The sequence below is a fragment of the Bubalus kerabau genome, chromosome 7 (assembly GCF_029407905.1).
Source record: "Bubalus kerabau isolate K-KA32 ecotype Philippines breed swamp buffalo chromosome 7, PCC_UOA_SB_1v2, whole genome shotgun sequence".
NCBI classification, from domain to species: domain Eukaryota; kingdom Metazoa; phylum Chordata; class Mammalia; order Artiodactyla; family Bovidae; genus Bubalus; species Bubalus kerabau.
In genome coordinates, this window is record NC_073630.1 from 74,567,541 (window position 1) to 74,589,573 (window position 22,033).

At 40.7% G+C, this 22,033-nt stretch overlaps 2 long non-coding RNA genes across 2 annotated transcripts in view; one reads left to right on the forward strand and one right to left on the reverse strand.

Annotated features, from left to right (window-relative positions):
- The window catches only part of LOC129657240 (uncharacterized), a 35,726-nt gene extending 34,909 nt beyond the window's left edge, over positions 1-817 (reverse strand). The window contains exon 1 of the long non-coding RNA XR_008716633.1: positions 697-817. This is a non-coding gene — a long non-coding RNA (uncharacterized LOC129657240). The remainder of the gene's footprint in view (positions 1-696) is intronic.
- LOC129657239 (uncharacterized) lies at positions 798-21,169 on the forward strand. Its single transcript, XR_008716632.1, has 2 exons — positions 798-1,067; positions 20,758-21,169. It is a non-coding gene; the product is annotated as an uncharacterized LOC129657239 (long non-coding RNA).
- The last annotated feature ends 864 nt before the right edge of the window (positions 21,170-22,033 follow it).

A 22,033-nucleotide genomic window follows, 5' to 3' on the forward strand; every position in this document is an offset into this window, starting at 1 on the left:
GTACAATGATGATTGCCAGACGCTGGGAGGAGGGCGGAACTGGGCAGCTGCTGTTCAATGGGTATAAAGTGGCAGTATATAAGATGAATACATCCTAGATTCCTCCTGTATGACATTGTGCCTGCGCTGTACTGTACACTTAAAAATTCATTCTTCAGAGGGCTGAGTGTTCTTACCACAATAAAAGATAAAGAAATAAGGAAAAGCCCTTCTCACTGACTATTTGTCTTTATGAAAACTTTACATGATTCTTACTTTTCTTAGTTTGCTGCTGGCTGGCCAAAACTGCTTCTTAGATGGAGACTAACATTTGGAAACTGCTGGGATAAAAGATGTGGCTGAATCTGTGCTGGCCCCAAGAAGTCACTGGAAGAGCTCTCTGTTTTGTTTTGAATAGATTATTGATATGGGTTTTTTCCCCAACGACTCAGCCCTTTTTCATTAAAAAAAAAAAAAAAGAGAGAGTGAGATTTTAGGAGCCAGTAAATGTGCATTTTTTGCCTAGAACATTAAGGTGAGAATTCACTGCTGGCTTTACTGATGGCCATTTGTAAGACCTTGATCAAGTTGCTAATCTCTTCAACATCTTTTTCTCCCTTTGCAAAGTAGGAATTATTATGCTGTGGTAGGCAACCTCGAAGACGATCCCCAGTGGTCCTAATTCCTGGTATCCACACCCTTCTGTAATCCACTCACCTGTAGCGGGGCTGGACCCAGTGATTCACTTCTAACAAACAGACTATGGAGAAAGTAATGGGAGGCCACTCCAAGATTAGGTTACAAAGAAATTATGAGAGCTCTTTCCACTTTCTTGCTGAATCACTGGGAGGGAAGCCAACTGCCATGTTGGGAGCTGTCTTGTGGAGAGGTCACTATGGCAACCTGCTGATGGAGACCTCAGTTAGGTGAGGAACTGCCAACAGCCACTCAAGTGAGCTGGAAAGGGAGTTCTCCTCTGCCTTTAGATGAGCCCATAGCTAAGACCAGCAGCAGAACTGTGGCCTCCCGGGAGACCCTGACCCAGAGGTACCCAGTGAAGCCACACCCAGGGTCCTGACCCACAGAAGGTATGAGATCATGAATACTTGTGGTTTTAAGCTGCTTAATGTTGGGGTAATTTGTATACGGCAGTAGGTACTAATACAAATGCCTACCTTGCAAAATTGTGAAGAACAATTGGTAAAATGTGCTTAATTAGATTACCTATGCTAATAAGCTAAACCATGTGAAACAGGAAGAGAAAAGCCTAGCTCATAAAAGGCAGCCTATAAATGTTAGTTTTCTCTTCCATTCACCTCTAAAATGAGAACAATCATAACTGCTCTCTTGTGAAAATGTTTTGAAAAATGTAATCTACTATGGAACTATAATACATGTAATAATGTAAGGTATTATTGTAACAAGAAAGAAAACATTGTTACTTTAAAAGCTGTTTGCAGTTTACACTGGTCTGGTTGGCCCAAAAGGAAGGAAGAATTCTTAAGAAGACACTAGCTCTTTTGTTTGGGAGGTGGGGACCCTAAATAAGTGGGTACGATTATGAGAAAGAAAGGAATTCACTGAAAGCTGGAATTCAAAACAGGAGGTGACCCTGATAATGTAAGAACCCCCCAGGAAGCTTTGGCAATCTTGGAAAAGGTGTGGTTTTCTCACAATACTCAAGATTGGGCCACATACTATTTAATGTGTATGTTCAAAGACAAAGTGTCTCTAAAAGGATGGAGGGCCTGGAGGGTACATGGGCAGGAAATACAAAGATCATGAGATAGGTACAGGCCTGAAATCTGACCCCAGAATAAAGCTTAGCCTTGAGTTTAGGGACAGAATGAAGGTATAAAGTAAATTATTATAGAAACACTCAAGGAAAAAGCTCTTTCTCAAAGTATGGAGGACAATCATGTCTGTCATAAATATTTTCCACTACCTCTCATTTTATTTATTCTTATTAATTCTTAATTAATCTTCTTAATCTCTTATTCATTTAAGAGATACAAAGAAGGTGTGTCGTTTGCTAATCAAGGAACTGAATCAATAGTAAGTCAAATTTTCCCACAATTTATGTTACTTTAATAAAATCATGTGATTCCTTGGGTGTTCTCCTTTTTTTCTTTTACTTTCTTTGAGGGAGAAGTAGAACTTTTTAAATTATTTATTTATTTATTATTTTTTGGCTGTGCCACGTGGCTTGCAGGATTTTAGTTCCCAAACCAGGGATTGAACCCTGGCCCTGGCAGTGAAAGTGCCAAGTCCTAACTACTGAACCACTAGGGCATTCCTGGTATGATTTTGTGTGTGTGTGTGTGAAAACTAAGGATCCAGAGTAGTTCAGAGAATAAGACATTTGTATACCCAGCTTGGGCATTGTGCCTGCAGATGTGGCTGGGTCTGTCCTTTATTTCAGTCTTTCATAAGCCACAGGACAAAGTCTAAGCTGCTTGGTGCAACATTCAAGGTCCTTCATCATCTGCCTTCTGACCATCTCTCCAGTGGCACTTCCCACCCAATCCTTACCCCCTCCTATGACACACACCAGCAACACCAAACTGTCCAATTGTCAGAATTCACCTGCTATCTCAGACTTCTCTGCCTATAATCCACCATGTACTTCATCCTTAAGAGCCCAACTCAAAGGTCACCCCTACCGGGAAGCATCCTCCAGCCCCCTTCGGTCCTTTCTCACAACCCCTCTGTCCTGGGCATCTGTTTCCATAACTGCATTATGTTTAAGTGTGTGGGCTGCTTAAAGCTACCACTCACTAGCTATGTGACCTTGAACCAGTTATTTAACTCCTCTGTCCCTCAGATTCCTTATTTGTTAAATGATGTAGGTATATTATGAGGATTAAATGAGTCAATCCTTGTAAATTTAGAATGGTGCCTGGCATATCACAAGTGCTCTGTTTTCATTATAATTATGAATTTGCTTATCCTTCTGTTTGCTTATTTGATTCTGAGCTCCTTGGAATTAAGGACAACACAATGTCCAACACACAAAAGAAACTGAAGACTATACATTTTGTGCTAATGAAAATCTGGTGTGTGTGCATGAGTGTGTATTTTTAAACAGAAACTTCTGTAGCTATGGATTCCTTAGTGAATTCCTTAATAATGCCCAGATGTTTGCAAACATGAACTAAATTTGATTTTGTATATTCCATAAGCATCTATTGATAATGATAATAAAAATCCTATTTTTGTTTAAAAATAAGCCCCCAAACACTATCCTCAGAGCCCATGGAGAAGCAAACCAGGTCCATCTTTTATTTTCCTCCATGTAAACAAAACACCAAATTTAATTTGCATCTGTATCAAGAAGCTTTTTTTTTTTTTTTGAGAGTTTCATTAAAAGCAGAATATAGCATTTGGGAAGGATAATTAAATGCATCTGAAACCCAGGAGATAACAAGAGATGAAGAATTTTGTAATAAAATCAGCCTAGTTAAATCCCCTCCCCTTCCTTCTAAGTTCAAAAATGACTGTCCTTGGAAAACAGAGTGGGCTCTTCATTTAGAGCCTTGCTGGAGGCTTGCAGTGTCTCTTGGAGTCTCCACTCCTTGAGGCAGGAAGTAGACAGTTACAGAATTAATTTGAAAGTCTAAGCTGGGGAGTGCAGCCATACTGCTTCTCCTGCAGACCTGACCCAGGTTCTACAACCTCCACGTGACCTTCCCTGACCACCCAGACATCTCTGAAGTCATAGTACTTATTAGCTAATCCAGAGACTTCCAAACTTTTTCTATTCACAGCATCTTGTGTCTCCCAATTTTTGTGTGTGTGGTATTCTTTGGCCAAAAGAAATACCTAATCTTCATCATTAGCAGTTATGTCCAAAAAAATCATGTCCTAACAACTTAGCCGCTGCTTGAAAGAAATACTACATACAAACTGAAAGAAAACTGCTCTTTGAAATTTTATTCTTACATAACCATAATTACTTACCAATGGATATATGTGCCTGTTGGGCACTACACAACTTCTTAAACTTTGAAATCAGATTGGACACCACCACTTTCTTTGCTTGTTCCATACGGATTTTTGTGTAGTACTTAACATTTTTTATCACAGTAGAGTTACTGTGAGAATTCAGCCTTGCCAAGTTGTAAGATAGAGGAATGTAGCGTGATCTAATGTAGAAACAATGAACTACCAGTAACACATATGATGAGGATTACTGTCTCTGGGATTTTTTTATTAAAAAAAAAAAAAAATCCCATGGTGCCCCTGTGAATTCACTGTAGCACCCTGGGGTGCCTCAGTGTACAGTTTGGAAATTTTAAATATTATCTCTGGCTACTCAAAATTTGGCCATGAGCCTTCAACCTTGGCATTAAGTAGGAACTTATTCCCACCACCCCCGAACTACAGATCAGAATGCGCATTTTAACAAGATGCCTACAGAGATTTGTGTGCATATAACAGTTTGAGAAGCACAGTTATAAGCATTATTGAGCACCAGATCATATCCTGCTATTCTGAGATGCCCTATATTAGTAGATATTTTTAGATTCTTGTGCTTTTTAAAAAGAGTATTGCATCTTTTCTGTACAACTTTCCCATGCGGGTAGTCAGCTAGATGGAGGGCAGAGATGTCATTATGTTTTGTGATCTCCCCAGTGTTCAGTGTGGAGTATCTTGCATGGAGTAAGGGGCTCAAATATCTGCTGAACAAATGGATCCAATCTCTGACCCTCCCAGACATACTTGGTGGAATCACTTGTACAAGAAAATTATTGGCAAAGCTAGAGCCCAAAGATACCAACAACATTCTTAGTAGATACAGATTGAATATGGCATTTTAGGATCTTGGGTTTAATATGCTAGTTCTTTTAAAATAGACACATCCCAATATTTGGGTCATAGCAAGAAGAGAATTATACCTTATTTTTCGGCCTGATGGGAATATAATTATGTTGTAGAGTTATATAGCCCCAAACTACAGTGACATGACTATATAAAAGTGAAGGCAGAACAGAAGCTGTTAAAATTTAGGTATGCTGCTTTTCCTGAAAATATAATGCACTGAGTATTCAAAGATAATAATGCCATTTATTAATTGCACTCACGAATCATCTGAATGCCAAAATCTGCATCCATGCAAAATGTCATGGAAATTGGATTTGATTCTGTTTAAAACAGCTGTCTCCACTACAGCCAAACTGAATGTACCAAATTCTTGGGAATAAATTTGAAAGGAAAAGAAAGCAGAAACATTTCTTTGCTTTGTCAGAGGGTTCAAGTTTGTTCTCAATGCCACCAGGTACTCACTACTTTTCTTTTTCCTTCAGAGATATTTCTCCCATCAAATGTTCCACTCACTCATTGAGACAAAGCATCGTGATAGTAGATACAAGGTCACTGTGGTCTCTCTGCAGCCAGTGTGAATCTGCCTCATAACCACAAACTACTTTTCTCATCCCAAGCAGCCATCTCATAGATGTGGAAGGGAAGAGGGGGAGCCAGCTAGGAGCATAGAGTGTGGCATCTTAATAGAACAGTAGGTCTTGGAGGTATAAACATCCACTCCTTAGCATGTGCTCTTGACTCCAGCTCTTAACACACCCCAGCCCCTCCCACTGCAGCCATCACTCAGCTGGGTTACTGCAGCAGGCGCTTACTTCGTGTCTTGGCTTCATTCTTACTCATTAATACAGCCCATCTTCACAGAGCCTCCTGACAAATCTTTAAAAACAAAACAAGACAAAAATAGACCACATTACTCCCTTGCCCAAAACTGTCTGATGGGTCAGAATTGCTCATGACCACTTGAATAGAATCCACCCCCCTTCCACAGGTAACCAGACCTTACAGGATCTGGCCACCATGCACCTTTCTAACCTCATTTCATATCCACTCCATTTACACTACTCTCCAGCCACGCAGGTGGCACTAGAAGTAAAGAACCTGCCTGGCAATGCAGGAGGTGTAAGAGACACGGGTTCAGTCCCTGGGTTGGGAAGATCACTTGGAGGAGGGCATGGCAACCCACTCCAGTATTCTTGCCTGGAGCATCCCATGGACAGAGGAGCCTGGTGGGCTATAGTCCATAGGGTCTCACAGAGTCAGACACGACAGAAGCAACTTAGCACCAGCCACACTCACCTCCTTATCCCTGGAATGTACCAAATTCCTTCACTCTTCCAGGCCTTGCGCTAGCTCCTCTTGCTGCCTGGAATGCTCTTTCCCTAGATCTTCGTGTAGATAACTGTTTCTACCACTCAAATATCAGCAAAGAAGGAACCTCTTCAGAAAAGTTTGCCTGTCTACCCACCCTATATAAATTGTTGCTCTTAACAAACACATATCTCTCTGGATATTATTGGTATTATCCCATTTCATGTTCTTAAACATGTATGCTATCTGAATGCATCCTATTTATTAATTAACATGCCAGTTTTAGAAATTATGTTTCCCCATAATAATAAATGCTCAGTGGGATCAGGGATCATATATATTTTATTCACTCCCACGTTCCTTGAGCAGAGTCTGATATAAGAGGCATGCTTTTATAAAGGCTTTAGAAATGAACTCTCTTGTTTTCCTAGAATAATTGAGATCCAGAACAGTTGTGGGCATGTGCCACACCATATAGGCAGTTAATGAAGAGGCCAAGGACCCAGTCTAGGAGTTACTGTTTCACTGCTATTTCTGTTGCACCTCCTGGCTTTCATTCAAAGGAAAAACAATTTCTACCCAAGTGGCTTAAAAAACCTGTTCAAAAGAAATTCAGATGACTCTGATTCAGACATGCCCCATCTTTAGATATGAAATTGTCTGCAAAGTTCATTGTCCAAACTCTTCTGTGTAAAGACTGCTCGCCAAACTTCCCAGGGCATTCACATACAAGTCAGTCTAGACTTCAAGGTAGAAGTTTTTTTTTTTTTTTAAGTTTCATCTTTTATTAATAAAATAAATCTGTTGTTGAAATTAACATATCAGATGGAACAACAAAACTAGAAATAACTTAGATCTCTGAAGATAATTTATTCATTAAATTAGAACTTTTAAACACAGGCAAAAGAGAAAATAACTATTATTAAAATGTTCCAACCAAATTGCTGCTTATCTTACGCTATGCTAATTAGTAACAGCACCCAAAATTCACTCTTCCACAACCATCAGAGAAAATTGGAGATTATAGAAAGGCTGCCGGAGGAGGGTTGATAGGCAGGCAGGGGGGCTGTGCTAGTAGTTATTAGAAAGACTGAATACAAACCATTAAGGTTTGAGTTCAAAACCATCCTTGGGGTTTGTGTCAGATTGTTAATACTTCTCTCTTCTTTCCACCATCCTGAGGACAACCCTGTAATACTTGCAAGTTAGGTGTCTCATAGGATTATGAGAAACCATTTTCTGCATGCAGATAGAATGATCCTAATAAAGCACAAAATATACTAGGTCACGTTCCCGCTTAAAATCCTTCAAAGTCTCCTCATTGCCCTTAGGAGAAAAATGCACACTCCTTAGCGTGAACTACTGGTCCTATCACAGTGGTACCCCATTTGCTTCTCAATTTTATCTTTCCTTTGTGTTCTCTGCCTCAGTCACATGCAACTATATTCAGTCTTTCACCTGAGAACATTTGTAGATGCTGACTCCTTAGCTGGATGCATATTTCTCTTTTAAATGTTGGAAGTGTAGTATAACAGCACATGTTATGGACTGACCTTTATACTCCCAAAATTTGTATGTTGAAGCTCTAACTTCCAGTGTGACTGTATGTGGAGATAGGGCCCTTAGAAGGTAACTAAGGTTAAATGAGGTCATAAGTGTGAGGCTCTAATATGATAAGATTAATGTCTTCATAAAAAGAGAAACCCAGTAACTTTCTCTTGCTCTCTTTCTCTCTCTCTCTCTGTACAAGTAAGCAATCATTGAGCACACAGCAAGATAGATGGTGGCCCCTTACAAGACAAGAGAAGAAGCCTAGGAATCAAACCCACCTTTCTGCCACCTTGATCTTGGATAGCATCTTTTATAAGCACCTTGATCCAGTCTTTAGAACTGTAAGAAATAAATTTCTGTGGTTTAAATCACCTAGTCTATGGTATTTTGTTATGACAGCCTGAGTTGGCTAATACACCCTAGAAAATATTATTAAAATAATAAAATAATAATTACCTCCACATCCAAGGTAAGAGAAACCCAAGTAAGATGGTAGGTGTTGCAAGAGGACATCAGAGGAAAGACACACTGAAACCATACTCACAGAAAACTAGTTAATCTAATCACACTAGGACCACAGCCTTGTCTAACTCAATGAAACTAAGCCATGCCCGTGGGGCCACCCAAGATGGGCGGGTCATTGTGGAGACGTCTGACAGAATGTGGTCCACTGGAGAAGGGAATGGCAAACCACTTCAGTATTCTTGCCTTGAGAACCCCATGAACAGTATGAAAAGGCAAAATGATAGGATATTGAAAGAGGTACTCCCCAGGTCAGTAGGTGCCCAATATGCTACTGGAGATCAGTGGAGAAATAACTCCAGAAAGAATGAAGGGATGGAGCCAAAGCAAAAACAACACCCAGTTGTGGATGTGACTGGTGATGGAAGCAAGGTCCGATGCTGTAAAGACCAATATTGCATAGGAACCTGGGATGTCAGGTCCATGAATCAAGGCAAATTGGAAGTGGTCAAACAAGAGATGGCAAGAGTGAACGTCGACATTCTAGGAATCAGTGAACTAAAATGGACTGGAATGGGTGAATTTAACTCAGATGACCATTATATCTATTACTGCAGGCAGGAATCCCTCAGAAGAAATGGAGTAGCCATCATGGTCAACAAAAGAGTCCAAAATGCAGTACTTGGATGCAATCTTAAAAATGACAGAATGATCTCTGTTCGTTTCCAAGGCAAACCATTCAATATCACAGTAATCCAAGTCTATGCCCCAACCAGTAATGCTGAAGAAGCTGAAGTTGAACGGTTTTATGAAGACCTACAAGACCTTTTAGAACTAACACCCAAAAAAGATGTCTTTTTCATTATAGGGGACTGGAATGCAAAAGTAGTAAGTCAAGAATCACCTGGAGTAACAGGCAAATTTGGCCTTGGAATATGGAATGAAGCAGGGCAAAAGCTAATAGAGTTTTGCCAAGAGAATGCACTGGTCATAGCAAACACCCTCTTCCAACAACACAAGAGAAGACTCTATACATGGACATCACCAGATGGTCAACACCAAAATCAGATTGATTATATTCTTTGCAGCCAAAGATGGAGAAGCTCTATACAGTCAACAAAAACAAGACCAGGAGCTGACTGTGGCTCAGATCATGAACTCCTTATTACCAAATTCAGGCTTAAATTGAAGAAAGTAAGGAAAAGCACTAGACCATTCAGGTATGACCTAAATCAAATCCCTTATGACTATACAGCAGAAGTCAGAAATAGATTTAAGGGCCTAGATCTGATAGACAGAGTGCCTAATGTTCAATGGATGGAGGTTCCTGACATTGTACAGGAGACAGGGATCAAGACCATCCCCATGGAAAAGAAATGCAAAAAAGCAAAATGGCTGCCTGGGGAGGCCTTACAAATAGCTGTGAAAAGAAGAGAAGCGAAAAGCAAAGGAGAAAAGGAAAGAAATAAGTATGTGAATGCAGAGTTCCAAAGAATAGCAAGAAGAGATAAGAAAGCCTTCCTCAGCGATCAATGCAAAGAAATAGAGGAAAACAACAGAATGGGAAAGACTAGAGATCTCTTCAAGAAAATTAGAGATACCAAGGGAACATTTCATGCAAAGATGGGCTTGATAAAGGACAGAAATGGTATGGACCTAACAGAAGCAGAAGATATTAAGAAGAGGTGGCAAGAATACACAGAATAACTGTACAAAAAAGATCTTCACGACCAAGATAATCACAATGGTGTGATCACTCACCTAGAGCCAGACATCCTGGAATGTGAAGTCAAGTGGGCCTTAGAAAGCACCACTACGAACAAAGCTAGTGGAGGTGATGGAATTCCAGTGGAGCTGTTTCAAATCCTGAAAGATCATGCTGTGAAAGTGCTGCATTCAGTATGCCAGCAAATTTGGAAAACTCACCAGTGGCCACAGGACCAGAAAAGGTCAGTTTTCATTCCAGTCCCAAAGAAAGGCAATGCCAAAGAATGCTCCAACTACCACACAATTGCACTCATCTCACATGCTAGTAAAGTAATGCTCAAAATTCTCCAAGCCAGGCTTCAGCAATATGTGAACCATGAACTTCCAGATGTTCAAGCTGGTTTTAAAAAAGGCAGAGGAACCAGAGATCAAATTGCCAACATCCGGTGGATCATGGAAAAAGCAAGAGAGTTCCAGAAAAACATCTATTTCTGCTTTATTGACTATTCCAAAGCCTTTGACTGTGTGGATCAAAATAAACTGTGGAAAGTTCTTCAAGAGATGGGAATACCAGACAACCTGACCTGCCTCTTAAGAAATCTGTATGCAGGTCAGGAAGCAACAGTTAGAACTGGACATGGAACAACAGACTGGTTCCAAATAGGAAAAGGAGTACGTCAAGGCTGTATATTGTCACTCTGCTTATTTAACTTACATGCAGAGTATATCATGAGAAATGCTGGGCTGGCAGAAGCACAAGCTGGAATCAAGATTGCCAGGAGAAATATCAATAACCTTAGATATGCAGATGACACCACCCTTATGGCAGAAAGTGAAGAGGAACTAAAGAGCCTCTTGATGAAAGTGAAAGAAGAGAGTGAAAAAGTTGGCTTAAAGCTCAACATTCAGAAAACGAAGATCATAGAATCTGGTCCCATCACTTCATGGGAAATAGATGGGGAAACAGTGGAAACAGTGTCAGACTTTATTTTGGGGGGCTCTAAAATCACTGCAGATGGTGACTGCAGCCATGAAATTAAAAGACGCTTACTCCTTGGAAGGAAAGTTATGACCAACCTAGATAGCATATTCAAAAGCAGAGACATTACTTTGCCAACAAAGGTCCATCTAGTCAAGGCTCTGGTTTTTCCAGTAGTCATGTATGGATGTGAGAGTTGGACTGTGAAGAAGGCTGAGCAACGAAGAATTGATGCTTTTGAACTGTGGTGTTGGAGAAGACTCTTGAGAGTCCCTTGGAGTGCAAGGAGATCCAACCAGTCCATTCTGAAGGAGATCAGCCCTGGGATTTCTTTGGAAGGAATGATGCTAAAGCTGAAACTCCAGTACTTTGGCCACCTCATGCGAAGAGTTGACTCATTGGAAAAGACTCTGATGCTGGGAGGTATTGGGGGCAGGAGGAGAAGGGGCTGACAGAGGATGAGATGGCTGGATGGCATCACTGACTTGATGGACGTGAGTCTGAGTGAACTCCGGGAGTTGGTGATGGAGAGGGAGGCCTGGCATGCTGCAATTCATGGGGTCGCGAAGAGTCGGTCACAACTGAGCGACTGAACTGAACTGAACTGAACTACAATAGTGTAGTTTGTGTATTCCAGGTACTGTACTAACCATTCTATAATGTGATAGCTCACATAATCTTCAAGACACCCATAATATAGCTATTATTGTTTCCATTTTACAAGTAAAGTACAGTTCAGAGAGGTTATATCTTTCTCTTACCAGTGATAAACCTGAAATCAGTCACACACACAAGGTGCCTTGAAGAACAAGGGTTGTGACCTGGCCCTAACTGGCTGCAAATCCTTTGTAATTGCTGCCCCATGCCTGCCCAGAGATTAAAGCCCTGGAGTCCTATGAGGGATTCCTGAAAGACCCTGGGATGTCTTGCCTAAAAATATCTAATGGTGTGCCCAAAGATACTCACCTCAAGTATCTGGAGGAGGGACTAATTTAGAAGAGGGACTAGATTATTTTCCAAAAACTTAAGTAAGTCATTTGAATCAATGACAGGAAGTTTCTGAAAATAGATTTCAGCCACCTCAATGAAGATTTTCCTAACAGTTCAGAGATGGGATGGGCTATCTGGAAACCTGGGTCTCAAGAAGTGGGCTGAAGAAGGAACTGGAAATTAATTAAAGGCTAGATTGGAGATGACCAGACACTAGACTAGAGTTGGACCAGATTACCTCTAAGGTTCCATCCAGCTTCGGGAATAACTGACCCCAGGTTTTCACAATGGGTGGACTCTTCACAACCTTATTGTTGGTACAACCATTTAAGTTTGCAAAACACGTGGTCCTAAACCAGCCAGACCTGTTTGGTGAAGATGTGGTTGCATTTTTCTGTCACTTTTATAACCAGACTTCCTTTTACTGAATGCCTGAAGGTACAGTGAAGTGCCCATTTTTGCTTGGGAATAAGCAATTGTACTTGTGAGTTTGCAAAGGTCATCCCAGTTCTCCACTTTTACTTCACCCTCTTCCCCTGCCTCCTGAAGCCCAAACTAGGATGGTAAAATACAGCAAGGCTCAGTGAGGGGAGTTAAACCCTCTGGTTTCCATCTTTCATAAGCAAAATCACAAGTATAATACTTTATGAAAGGAAGTTTTATATTTTACAAAAGGAAGTTTTACTTTGAAAACTATTGGAGAAGAGCTAAGGGAAACGAATATTTCTAGCTTGCTGTAGTTCACTTTGCCAAGTTGGCGGCCGGTTTATTCTTTTTCTGGGATTGTTTTATTTTTTACTCTATTTTCCCCCCACATTTAATTATACAACCATCAAGCTTTTGTTCTCCCACTATACCTAAGTAACATTGGATGCTTTCTTTTCACTTTAGACTGACCAGCACAGTTCTCGGAAAATTAATTAATTCAGCCAATTTGTGCTTTGCTTTAAAGCAATAAATAAATGTCTTGAGTGCCTATTCTGTGCCAGGGTCTTTGCTAGACTTCAGGATACAAAAAATGAACAAACCCTGGCCTCCACCCTGGAGGAAAAACTTAACTGAACTTTTTGGGTTGCAAATTACAGAAACCAAACTTCAATTAGCTGAGGCAAAAAAGGGGAGTTCATTGACTCACATATTCAAACCACAGAAATGACCAGGACAACATGCTAGAGACTTGAGTGCTTTTCAGATATTTCTTCCCATCCCTTATCTCAGCTTGATTTCTGTTTTGGCAATTTCCCATGAAACTGACACCATAACAACCAAGAACTCCAGGTTATACCTTCTCTCTTTTTTTCCACCCAAGAGGAAAAAAAACTTTTCAACACAGTTGCATATAAAAATGTCCTAGGAAAGAACTTGATTGGTCCAGCATAGGTCATATGCTGTCAGACATTGCGGCTATAGGGGCAAGGTCAGCAATCTTAAAAAAATATATATTAAAGTATAATTCATATGCAGAGAACTGCACATATTTAATATGTACAGTTTGATGAGTCCAGACATCTGCTACCATTTAAATCTCATATTACAACAGAGGAGTCTGCAAGGGTAGAGTGGGAGGAACAGTTTCCTAAGACAAAGTGGGTGCTGGTGATGGTTTAGTTGCTCCGTTGTGTTGGGCTCTTTGTGACCTCATGGATGTAGCCCACCAGGCTCCTCTGTCCATGGGATTCTCCAGGCAAGAATACTGCAGTGGGTTGCCATTTTCTTCTCCAGAGGATCTTCCTGACTCAGGGATTGAACTAGTATCTCTTGCATTGCAGGTGAATTCTTTACCACTGAGCCACCAGGGAAGGGGGTACTGTTACTTGAAAAAAGAGTGCTCCTATGCAGACCACAAATCCATCTCAAGGAGCTTACTATGTTATAGGGAAGACAGATATGCAAGCAAATAACAATAATGTAATGTTATAACACACTTTAATGAAAGTATGTTTAAGAGTAATGCTGAGGGCCATCAAAGCATGATAAAGAAATGAATTCTTCCTGGAGGTTTAGAAGGAGCTGAATTCATGGAGAAATGAGAAGGGATGGGAAAATAGGATGAAATCAGGTTGTGGTAGGCTTAGTGTACGAAGTTGAGGAGTTTGGGTACGATTCAGTGGGCTACAGGATGGGACTTGAGACTATTATGCAGGGGAGTGTCACAGAACCACTTAGAGACATCCTCCATGGGATCCTGCTCTTTTGGAAACCCAGCTGGCCCTCTGATAGACATATCAATTTCCACAAGACAAGGAGTCCATAGGGCCAATGAGGTGTGTTCACTCACAGCCTGTATTCTTTCCCACTTCTAGATCACAATCCGAGTGCTCAGAAAATGAAATTCCCTGCTCAAAGGATGACAAGCCTGATTTTAGGGTTTGTAAGTTCTGCAGACTGCTACAGGTCTCTCCTCTAGGCCTCCATAGGTCTATCCAATGGGAAAAGAATAATCTTTTCAATGAACTGTGCTGGGAAAACTGGATCTCCACATGCAAAAGATTGAAGTTTAACACTTAACCTCACATCATATACAAAATGATGTATATGAAGTTGAACACTTAAATCACATCATATAAAAAATTAATTCAAAATGAAGCAAAGACCTAAATATAAGAGATCTGTAAAACTCTTAGAAGAAGAAATTGAGATAAATCTTTATGACCTTAGATTTGGGAATGGACTTATAGATGTGACATTGAAAGCCTGAAAAACAAAAGGAAAAATAGATAAATTACACTTCATCAAAGTTAAAATTTTTGTGCTTCAAAGGACATTATCAAGACAGTGAAAGGGCTGGGAAAGAAATATTTGTAAATCAAATGTCTGATGAAGAAGATATATTTATATATAAAGAGCTCATATACCTCAGTAATAAAAAGATAGCCTAATTTAAAAATTAGAAAATGAATTGAATAAACATTTTTCCAAATAAGATAGACAAATGGCCAATAAGCATATGAAGTTGTTTAACATTATTAGTCATTCAGTTCAGTTCAGTTCAGTCCCTCAGTCGTGTCCGACTCTTTGCAACCCCATGAATCGCAGCACGCCAGGCCTCCCTGTCCATCACCAACTCCCGGAGTTCACTCAGACTCACGTCCATCGAGTCAGTGATGCCATCCAGCCATCTCATCCTCTGTCAGCCCCTTCTCCTCCTGCCCCCAATCCCTTCCAGCATCAGAGTCTTTTCCAATGAGTCAACTCTTCGCATGAGGTGGCCAAAGTACTGGAGTTTCAGCTTTAGCATCATTCCTTCCAAAGAAATCCCAGGGCTCATCTCCTTCAGAATGGACTGGTTGGATCTCCTTGCACTCCAAGGGACTCTCAAGAGTCTTCTCCAACACCACAGTTCAAAAGCAACAATTCTTCGGTGCTCAGCTTTCCTCACAGTCCAACTCTCACATCCACACATGACCACTGGAAAAACCATAGCCTTGACTAGACAAACCTTTGTTGGCAAAGTCTCTGCTTTTGAATATGCTATCTAGGTTGGTCATAACTTTCCTTCCAAGGAGTAAGCGTCTTTTAATTTCATGGCTGCGGTCACCATCTGCAGTGATTTTGGAGCCCCAAAAAATAAAGTCTGACACTGTTTCCACTCTTTACCCATCTATTTGCCATGAAGTGATGGGACCAGATGCCATGATCTTCATTTTCTGAATGTTGAGCTCTAAGCCAACTTTTTCACTCTCCTCTTTCACTTTCATCAAAAGGCTTTTTAGTTCCTCTTCACTTTCTGCCATAATGGTGGTATCATCTGCATATCTGAGGTTATTGATATTTCTCCCAACAATCTTGATTCCAGCTTGTGCTTCTTCCAGCCCAGTGTTTCTCATGATGTACTCTGCATATAAGTTAAATAAACAGGGTGACAATATACAGCCTTGACTTACTCCTTTTCCTATTTGAAACCAGTCTCTTGTTCCATGTCCAGTTCTAACTGTTGCTTCCTGACCTGCATATAGGTTTCTTAAGAGGCAGGTCAGGTGGTCTGGTACTCCCATCTCTTTCAGAATTTTCCACAGTGTATTGTGATCCATACAGTCAAAGGCTTTGGCATAGTCAATAAAGCAGAGATAGATGTTTTTCTGGAACTCTCTTGCTTTTTCAATGATCCCGCAGATGTTGGCAATTTGATCTCTGGTTCCTCTGCCTTTCCTAAAACCAGCTTAAACATCTGGAAGTTCACGGTTCACATATTGCTGAAGCCTGGCTTAGAGAATTTTGAGCATTACTTTGCTAGCGTGTGAGATGAGTGCAATTGTGCGGTAGTTTGAGCATTCTTTGGCATTGCCTTTCTTTGGGATTGCCTTTCTTTGGAATTGGAACTGAAATTTTCTGTCCTGTGGTCACTGCTGAGTTTTCCAAATTTGCTGGCATATTGAGTGCAGCACTTTCACAGCATCATCCTTCAGGATTTGAAATAGCTCCACTGGAATTCCATCACCTCCACTAGCTTTGTTCGTAGTGGTGCTTTCTAAGGCCCACTTGACTTCACATTCCAGGATGTCTTCTCTAGGTGAGTGATCACACCATTGTGATTATCTTGGTCGTGAAGATCATTTTTGTACAGTTCTTCTGTGTATTCTTGCCACCTCTTCTTAATATCATCTGCTTTTCTTAGGTCTATTTCTGTCCTTTATTGACCCCATCTCTGCATGAAATGTTCCCTTGGTATCTCTAATTTTCTTGAAGAGATTTCTAGTCGTTCCCATTCTGTTGTTTTCCTCTATTTCTTTGCATTGATCGCCGAGGAAGGCTTTCTTATCTCTTCTTGCTATTCTTTGGAACTCTGCATTCACATGTTTATATCTTTCCTTTTCTCCTTTGATTTTCACTTCTCTTCTTTTCACAGCTATTTGTAAGGCCTTCCCAGGCAGCCATTTTGCTTTTTTGCATTTCTTTTCCATGGGGATGGTCTTGATCCCTGTCTCCTGTACAATGTCACAAACCTCCGTCCATAGTTCATCAGGCACTCTATCTATCAGATCTAGTCCCTTAAATCTATTTCTGACTTCCACTGTATAGTCATAAGGGATTTGATTTAGGTCATACTTGAATGGTCTAGTGGTTTTCCCTACTTTCTTCAATTTAAGTCTGAATTTGGCAATAAGGAGTTCATTATCTGAACCACAGTCAGCTCCTGGTCTTTTTTTTTTTGCTGACTGTATAGAGCTTCTCCATGTTCTACTACTTCTATCTACTACTTCTATAGCTTCTCCATCTATCTACTACTGTGGGCAGTAATCCCTTAGAAGAAATAGAATAGCCATTATGGTCAACAAAAGAGTCTGAAATGCAGCAATTGATGCAGTCTCAAAAATGACAGAATAATCTCTGTTCGTTTCCAAGGCAAACCATTCAATATCATGGTAGTCCAAGCCTATGGCCCAACCAGTAACGCTGAAGAAGCTGAAGTTGAATGGTTCTATGAAGACCTACAAGACCTTTTAGAACTAACACCCAAAAAAGATGTCCTTTTCATTATAGGGGACTGGAATGCAAAAGTAGGAAGTCAAGAAACACCTGGAGTAACAGGCAAATTTGGCCTTGGAATACAGAATGAAGGAGGGCAAAGGCTAATAGAGTTTTGCCAAGAGAATGCACTGGTCATAGCAAACACCCTCTTCCAACAACACAAGAGAAGACTCTACACATGGACATCACCAGATGGTCAACACCGAAATCAGATTGATTATTAGTCATTGAAAGTGAAAGTGAAGTCACTCAGTTGTGTCCGACTCTTTGCGACCCCGTGGACTGTAGCCCACCAGGCTCCTCCATCCATGGGATTCTCCAGGCAAGAATACTGGAGTGGGTTGCCATTTCCTTCTCCAGGGGAATCTTCCCGATCCAGGGATCAAACCCAGGTCTCCTGCATTGCAGGCAGATGCTTTATCGGATTGATTATTAGTCATTAGGGAAATGCAAATCAAACCTAAGACATGAAGGTGTGGCATGTGAATTATCTCTCAATGAGTCAAATTCACTCAGTCATGTCTCACTCTTTGTGACCTCATGGATTGTAGCCCACCAGACACCTCTGTCCATGGAATTCTCCAAGCAAAAACACTGGAATGGTTTGCCATTCTCTTCTCCAGGGGATCTTCCTAACTCAGGGATAGAACCCAGGTCTCCTGCATTACAGGCAGATTTTTACCGTCTGAGCCACCAGGGAAGCCTATCTCTCAGTAAAACTTTTAATTTTTTTGAAAGGCAGCCTGCAGGGAAGAGCGAATAAGTAATTCAGTAAATATATAGACACATACATACACAAGTGCATAAATAAAATGGACAATATTTAAAACAAAATGTCCGGATTCCCTTTGGGTTATTGCCAGTGATGTTAAGTTATTCTGTAACTAACAACATTTACATATCAAAATTCTTAACTACTTAAAAGCTTAAAAATGAAAAGCATTCCATCCACTCCAGTTGCCTATTAAATGGGTAATTAATCCCTGTTTTCAGGCCTCATATATTCCTATGGAAATATTCTTCCAGTGCAACACACCTGGCCTCTCCAAACCCCTGTTCCCAATAAGGGAACACAGGGTTATTGTTACCATCTTTCTAAATTCCATATATATGTGTTAGTATACTGTATTGGTGTTTTTCTGTGGGAGAGAGAGAGGGTGGGAAGATTTGGTAGAATGGCATTGAAACATGTAAAATATCATGTATGAAACGAGTTGCCAGTCCAGGTTCGATGCACAATACCGGATGCTTGGGGCTAGTGCACTGGGACGACCCGGAGGGATGGTATGGGGAGGGAGGAGGGAGGAGGGTTCAGGATGGGGAACACATGTATACCTGTGGTGGATTCATTTTGATATTTGGCAAAACTAATACAATTTTGTAAAGTTTAAAAAAATAAAATTAAAAAAATAAATAAATAAAAATGAAACTGAGCGTGTGCTCTAGTGCAGCTGGGTCTGCCTACAGAGAGGCATTTTGGAAGCTCCTTGTGGCAGTCTTTGTCCCTGCAAGGGATCAGAACACGACTTAGAATGGAGGGGAAAGGTGTTAGAGATCCACGTGGTGCACACTGTGGTGGTTTTAAAACATATCTGCAAATTCTCTGGCATTTTTCCCATCTGGAGGTAGAGTCTCTATGTACATCCCTTTTGAACCTAGCTAAGGACTTTGCTTAATCAATAGAATAAGACAAATGTGGTGCAGCCTGACTTCTGAGGATGTTAAAAGAAAAAATGCCATGTGGCTTCTGTTAATTTCTCTTGGAACAATCATTTTGGGACTCTTCAGTCACTGCGAAAGAAGTTCAGGGGCCCTGAGGTCACCATATGGAGAGAGCATATGCCGCGGGAGGGAGAGACAGTGCTCTAGCCACAGCTGTTGGAGGCTTTCCAGCCCAGGTGCTAGACATGGCAGTGAATGTTTCTGCTCCCTGCCACCATATGACCGCAACCACGTGAGGGACCGTGTGACACTCACCTCCATGAGACTAGCAAGTTCCCGTTTATTTGTGAGCAAATAAATGATTGGTATCATTTTAAGGCATAATCATTTTATGATTTAGGGTGGCTTATCAGAGGGGAAAAAAATCCAGAACACATAATATTCTCCACCCCAATCTTTACTAATAATGAAGTTTGATCTCTCTTTTTTTCATTTTTGGCCCCACCATGTGGTATGTGGGATCCCAGTTCTGCCACCGGAGATTGAACCCATGCCTTCTGCAGTAATGCATGGAGTCTTAACCACTGGACTGCTAGGGAAGTTCCTGATCTGCTCTTATCTAACCTCTCTTTCATATTTGTCAATTGGTTCCAAACTCAGGAGGGAAAATTTATTCAATGGCCTCCTAAAACTCCAACGTTATCAACCCAATATAAGAATTTTTCTTGTCCACTAAGTGGACACGGATGGTGTCTCTGCTTGACTTTAGTGGTCAAAAATGTCTCCCCAAACAGTCAATTAGAAGGGCTTTTACTTAGAATGTTATTTCTTAAATTTTTGAAAACTCTTTAAAATAGCAGTGAACAAATCTGCTCTATCTTGTGCCTATACATCTGTCAAACCTTTCACGGCAGACATTTTTCTCAACTCCTTGCCACTTTTTTTCCTATTAGAGGTTCAAATAGTACGGTGGTCCTCAAATTTGCATGTGCATCAGAATTGTTTGGAGGGCTCACAACACGGGCTCCTGGATTCCTTCCCCAGAATTTCTGATTCAGTAGGCCTGGGAGGGGCAGGAGAATTTTCATATCTAGCAAGTTCCCAAGTGCTGCTAATGCTGTGATCCAGCGCAGATACTTTGAGAACCACCGAGCTTGAAAAATCAAATGCATAGAATGGTAGAAAGAGTCCTCATGTTGGCTGTACTATCTTCTAGTAAAATGCAAAGGTCCCTAATAAGATGAAGGTCCCCATGTGAATAAAGAGGAACAAATGGAAGATAATCAATTTGTAACTCGCGTTCATCAAGTGACAATGACCAAGATCATTTCATGAAGGTTGGTCATGAAGCCAGTGTTTTCTTTCATCTCATTAAAATACATGGTTTGGTCACAAAGACAGTGCCAGGCTACAAGCACTAGACACTGGTTGAATCCAAAATGCTGCCTGTTAATAATGAGTCCATCTATGAGTCTGTGAATCCAAGATGACTAGTAACATGTTTCATAAAAGAATTATTTGAATGAGGATATGTATTTCCTAAATAAATAAATGAATGAATTCTTAAAAAGAAAAAGTTCCCCAGTAAAAACCAAGACCTCTGCCTATAAAACAGTTGTGAGCATCAACAACGATAATGACAAATAAGTGCTTTGCAAACCGTCTGAGGTTATATAGCCAGGAAATGTGGCTTGAAGAGATTTGCCTGTGGATTTCATCTAAGTGTTAATATCTCTTTTCAAAGTGACACGAGAATCAAATGAAATATGACAACTGAAAGCTGCGGCAGAATCCACTAACCCATTTCCTGTTTGTTTCCTTTATAGGTTCCTGTGCTTTCCAGAAGCTCCTAAAACCCGGAAGTAAAAGCAGAGGGGGCAACATGTACTGAGTGCTTTCATGCTCACACGAAAGAGGCCATATTCCTGGAAGGGGAGAGCTGATGCCGGTCTTAGTTGGGGCCGTTATTCTGAGTCTCATTTCATCTGCAAAAAGGGACAACAATAGCCTTAATTTATAAGTTGTGAGGACTGAGTTAATATATGTAAAGCTCTTAGAAACAGACTTGGCATGTATTAATTAATATTGTTATTGTTGTTACTGTCATTTTCTCCCTTTTAAAAATGAGTTTGAGAAATATACCCTAGATCTCCTGGCTGGAACTTCTCTGCAATCCTGCCTCTCAATTAAACAGAGGAATTAGGGCAGGAAAGTCAAAATAAAATGTGTACCCATAAATCTGCCATCATCACTTCTGCCTGGAAAATACATTGCTAGTGGATCACAGCACAGTGCTCTGCAGAGTCAAGGCTTCAGGACCCTCCTGCCGCCAGTGCTGTGGTTGGTGAGGGCTGCCTGGAAGCCCTTGAGACGTACGTGTTTGACCACACCAGGAGTGGGAAAATTGAATCTGGCACACTTTTAGAGCATTATAAAGTGAGAAGACCAAACCCAACAATGGAATCCTGGAATGAAAGGTTTGGGCTGCTTACCAATAGAACACTATCACCGCCTTCCCTCTCCTTTTGGGTTACAGTTCCCTGACTCACAGTCTTCCACATCTTGGGGTGAAGTCAAAGAAAAGAGGGCGATGTCTACTGCCATTCTACTTTTGGTCTAGGCCAATGGTTTCTTCATCTTTTAAAAAATTAACTTTGTATTTCAGAAGATATGCTTCAGTGACTCAATTTTGTTCGAGGCAACTTCACATTAAATGCTTCCTGATCAGCAGCAGGAACTCCATTAAAACCAAATAAAAAGGGAAACATTTTAAGGATCAAAGAAGATGAAGCATTACAGAAACGCCACCATCATAGTCAAAGGTCCAGTAATTCTACACTGTGAGTCCCTGATTCTTTACAATGGTGCTAGAAAAATTAATTGTTTAATCATGATGAAGACATGGCTATAAGTAATATTAATTGATATTGCCTTGGGCCTAAATTTTATTCTTCTACCACACTGAGAAGGGGATTATTATGCAGAGTAGTGGATAATCTTCAAAGAGATATTTTCTCATTCTCTGCACCCTCTCTCCAGCATGCACTCATGGGCACTTTCTCTTGCTGTTGCTCCCTAGCTGACTTCATGAGTTCTTATTCT